The following is a 5,444-nucleotide window of genomic DNA, read 5'->3' on the forward strand; positions in this document are numbered from 1 at the left end:
TTTATGCTTTTTTTATCCAATGTTTATTTTTAGATGAAACAAAACAATTAATCTTTTAATATCTCCAGATTGTATCAATCTTTGTTTTTCTGATATGCTTTATAACAGAAGGTTTAAAGTAAATGACTGAGATAGTTAAAAATATAATATCTTTGACATGTTCAAGTCTTTAGAAGACTTTAACTCATTTTTAATGTTGATAAATATCTCACTAAAGTATTTCTCCATTGACAGTAAAATAATCCTGCAGCAACAGAAGCAGCAGTGCTGAATGATCCTCCTGCATGAGATAAAAGCTATTTTCTTGCATAATCCCATATTCTGTTTGATTCTGTTGTAAATCTGTGAACTAAAATGGAATCCAATTTTTTTATTTATTTATTTATTTTTGCATGCATTGTTCATTGTTAAATGTAGCAAAAACATATCATATTCATATTTGAGATGGTATTGATCAATTGATGTTATTAAATATGAACATTTAAATGTGTGGCACATTTTCAGTCTCTTGTGATTAAGTTACATATTTGTAAAGTGACTTTCAGAATTGAGAATGAAAATCAATGCCAATTAAAACTTGCCAAAGTATCATTTCACTTTAATATTTGTTGATGTTGGACGACTCTGCATAACAGCATTGAATTTCATAAGCATGAGAGCCGCCCGTTATCAGAGCTCACAGTGTTTATTATTGTCCTGAATATTCAAAGCTTAAAAATCTGAAATGATAAAACAGCTGAGTATTTGAGTAACATGCAGTGAGAGCTCTGAAGCAGTAAATCTGTTGCAGTGCCATTTAACAGCCACTAGATGGAGGCACAGATTAATAATTTAACGTAAAGGTACAGAGGTTCATCATCATGCTTTTTGATCCAATATTTGTTTTTAGATTAATCAAAGCAGTTCATGTTTTAATAGCTTCAAATTGTATCAATCTTTGTGTTCCTGAACCGAATGTTTAAAGTAAACAACTGAAATAGAATTAAAAATATGATTTTATTCTTTGAACATGTTCATGTCTGAGGCTTTAATTAATTTTAATGTGGATAAATATCTCACTGAAATGATCTCTCCTCTGACAGGAAAATAATCCTGCAGCAACCGAAGCAGCTTTGCAGACTGAATGATGTGATGGTTCAATCTACTGTATGAAATAAAAGCTTTTGTTTTTTATAATCTCATATTTTTATAAGATGTTATTGCAAGTCTTTGAACTAACATGGATTCCAAATATCAGATATGCTTCTTTAGCTTTGTTTTAGCAAAGAGCCGTGTTTTACATGTACTGTTTACTGTCTACCAGATTCTTGAAATGTAATATTCATTTTTAAGATGCTCCTGATGCTTTGATTCTATTAGATTTTAACATTTAAATGTGTGACACATTTTCAATGTTGCCATCTTAAGTCTCTTTTGTAATTAAGTTAAATACTTGTAAAGTCACTCTTTAAGAATTTTGACTGAAAATATGAATTAAAAAATATTCTCATCTAGACATTTTAAGTGTCAGTGGTGTGTGGAAAATTAAATGAGTTTCTTCAGAATCAGAGACTTTGATTCTTTCTATTGTGTTATGAATAGTGAGATATGGTACATCAGTTTTCTTCTAATGTAACCCAAACAGAAATGGAGGATGTTTTCTAGAAATCCACAGGCCAGAAGAAATGTAACTTGTTGCAAATGTATCAGTGGTGGATCTTGCAGGAATGGCATCCTGGGCAAATCCTTCCTTCCTTCTGTCGCCCTCCAACTAATTAAAATTCAAACAATAATATATACCCCACTCTTCACCAGCAATCAAGGGAAACTTGTTCAGGGCACCGCTGACAGATAAATATTTTTTTGTTCTTTCTAATGCTGCCCTGGGCAACTGCCCATACATAGAGCTCATATCAAAAACAGCCACTGAGCAGAAATGCAAAATTGAACTAGAGTTTTATTTCACCAGTGATAAAATTAAAATCTCATCCTCTTTCCTGTAAAAATACTGTTCAATATAAGCCACTAGTCCAAGAAATCTTGAAATGAAGTACAGATACCTTACTCAGGTAACAAAACACCTTTAAATTATTATTCTGTACAGCATAAATCAACAGTTGTTTGTTTTGTGATTTACTGGAAGTTTGTCTTCAGCCTTATCTCCACAGAACCTCTCATCCTTTCTGTGACTATTATTTCTACAGGATACATTTACAGCTCCCGTCTGAGACAAGCTACTCATAAAAATCTTTTTGGCCAAATGAATTTTCAAAAGGAGTTTAGTGCTGCAAAAGCTCATGTAAATAAATCCATCTGGAAAGGGCTCCTTGGTGGCACAGCAATCAGATCTGATATGTGGAGACAGAAAGACCCAGTTTAAATGTTCAGGTTCTTCAACACGTCTGACTCTCATTGATCAGAGGAGATGACAACCAGAGCTCCCTCTACACAACCCAAGCCATAACTGGATGTGAATATTATAATTCATCACTTATATAACAATTTTATCACTGCAGGTGAAAATGATTACATGCACAGAACTGTGCTTTTAATATGACAGGAGTAAACTTTCAATATCAGCACTGAAGTTTATAAGCATGAGAGCTGCCTGGAATCAGAGCTCACAGTGTTTATTGTCATGAAGTCTCAAAGCTTAAAAACTTGAAATTAAAAATGATTTGTTCTGCCATCTCCAAAAATATTAAGCATCTGTATATTTGAATAGCCTACAGAGAGAGCCCTGAAGCAATAAATATGTTGCAGTGCCCCTTAACAGCCACTAGATGGAGGTACAGACTAATATTTTACATACTTAATACATAATATAATACAATATATTAAGTACAGAGTTTCACCATTCCAGTTTATTGTGGGACCATTCATATTTTGAGTAAAGGAATCATCAGGTAAAGGCCTTGATGGCTAATAATGCCTTTTTTTTGTTCAAACTAGTAACCAGGTTATCAGCGGTTGTTATGAAAATACTGTCTATGTAAAATAACTCAAAAGAAATTTGATTTTGCATCACAGCTGTTTGTAGCACCTGAAATTGGCCTCTGACTCTTTAAGAAGCTGATGTCTGACACTTCCCCTTTGCTTTGGAGTATTAGACTGAGAAGTATTTCCTATGATGAACTCAGCAGACATGCAGTTCCAAAAAGTGTTTGCTGTCTGCTGCTGCTAATCTGGAGGAACACCATGGGGGAGGCACAGGGGAAGAGTGCTCTGTGTGGAGGGAGATTGGCTGAGCACTGCAGCTCTAAGGAGGAGCTTTGTGTAAATAAACGGCACATTTTATGAACCATCTCTTAGACACTTGGTTGTGGATAAAATGGGAATTTCGAACTAAGGGTCACAGGTCATTTTATGCCAAATGATACATAATTTGTCCCTGTAGTACAGAAAGCATAGATGGACTTCTCTTATACATTTTCATGCTGGAGAAGATCGGTCTGGCTGCACTTGCTTGACAAGGCCTTACTTCTATTTTATTACAGTTCAGTTCAGATCTGCATGTGATAATGAGATAATTTTCACTGCCAGGCCTCTTTAGACACAAAGAGGAACTATAAAGTTTCCATCTCCGTCTAGAAATCAGTAAACACAAAAACATCTCTATAAACAAATAGTATAAACTAGAGGTGTGTCGATTGATCGGCCAATTTCCATGAAAAACTGTATGATGGGTGATAGCCGATCACTGTCTCTTGTTGCCGATCTCCAAAACCATCACCTGCATCTCACTTCGCAGCCTGCATGTGCAGCTATCTCCTCTTTCCTTCTCACTGCGCAAGTGCTCAGCAATAAATCCTAAGTGATGTGGAGAGGAACTATAACGCTCTGAGAGTGAATGGGGAAGTTTGCGTGTTCCGCTGAAGAAATACCTCGGGGGTGAAGCATGTCTAAATGCATCAACACAACAAATCTAATATGACGTTTAAAAAACAAACATTTGACGGAGTTTGGCTACATCAAAGATCACTGCAGGAAAAAAAAAAAAAAAAAAAAAAGGGGGCCGGGGGGGCATCCAGAGCGGCCAATAAAGCAGCACACATCTACCAACACTCACCCAGAAGAGCATCACGGTCAGAAAGCTAAACAAAACAGCTAGCCAAGCTCTCGGGAAGTTTTGATTCAGTAACTCAATATTGTTTATTTTGATGCAGCCTGCATTTGACTCTGAATGAATATTTTGTTTTTCTTGACATTATTTGATATACGCAGTGTTGTGAGATTTATCTGACTTATGCATAATTTAAGCTGTTGAGAGCCTTGCTGTTAAATATTATTTTACTGCAGGTTTTTCAGTTGTCCTTTTGATTGAATAGTTGTAGTATTGTGCCTGGAAATATTTAGTAATTCATGTCTAAATTAGGTGAATTTATTGCCAGATCATTTTTCCATTTTGCCAGATCATGTAACAGCATTTATACCTAAGGCGAAAAATTAACAGCCAATCCAGGTGATCGGCAGAGATCGGCCTCATGGGTGATCGGTATTGGAATCGGCAGCAAAAAACCTGATCAGAGCATCCCTAGTATAAACATAGGACAGAAAGCCTTGTATCAAGACAATGTAAAATTTTTAGCAAAAGAAAGCATATTGAAAAAGAAATCAATTGAGAAAAAAATTTGAAGAAGAAAATAAACTGATTTGAACTGGTTATATTTTAAAGACTATTATTATCCTCAGCTTCATTCTCTGCATCCATGTTATCGTCCATCAGGGCTCGTGGATTATCAAGGTCATATTGTGGCTCAGATATTTAAGGTTGAACAACTTGCTGTGGTTCAAATAGCTCTTGCTGGTTTCACTTAAACTCTCTCTCAGACACTCACACACATTCTCACCAGCTTTAGCTCCTTTTTCAGTAACATCACAGTTTTCAATGTTCCATGAGTCATTAGCTGCTTTTAATCATATTATAATATCTAATTGTGTCACTTAACAGCACATAAGCTGCAAACCCACCAGGCAGGTCATGTGTTTATCACAGAGCTGAGAAGCAGCTGAAAGGAAGTTACACAAAAAAGGTGTGAAAAAATTTTTAAAATTATGCAGCAAAAAACGAGAAATTTAAGAGTCAGAAAGAAACTGCTGACAAAAACTCAGATTCACATTAACATATTTCTTTACAATATGAAATATTTGTTTAAAGTCGCAGTATTTTTATAACCACATACAGAGTTTTGTTCATGAAACAGGTTGAAATGTCTGTTCAGTGGACAGGAAATAAAACCCACCAACTGCTGCGGTCAAAGCTGCTGCTGCTGCTGTGAAGTTTGTGTAAAAGGGAAGGAAACACACAGCTATACTGAGAAGCATAAAACATGCTGGTGTCATTTATGTGTGGCAGATGTAACGTCTTCATACTTATAGATAAAACAACGTAGAAACCTTTCTGATGAGCAGAAGGTATGGATGTGAGGATGGAGAACGCTCTGCTCTGCATGCTGGGATTTTTC

Source organism: Poecilia latipinna, unplaced genomic scaffold, assembly GCF_001443285.1.
Source record: "Poecilia latipinna isolate Pla-1442-1.1 unplaced genomic scaffold, P_latipinna-1.0 Scaffold3554, whole genome shotgun sequence".
In the NCBI taxonomy this organism is placed as follows: domain Eukaryota; kingdom Metazoa; phylum Chordata; class Actinopteri; order Cyprinodontiformes; family Poeciliidae; genus Poecilia; species Poecilia latipinna.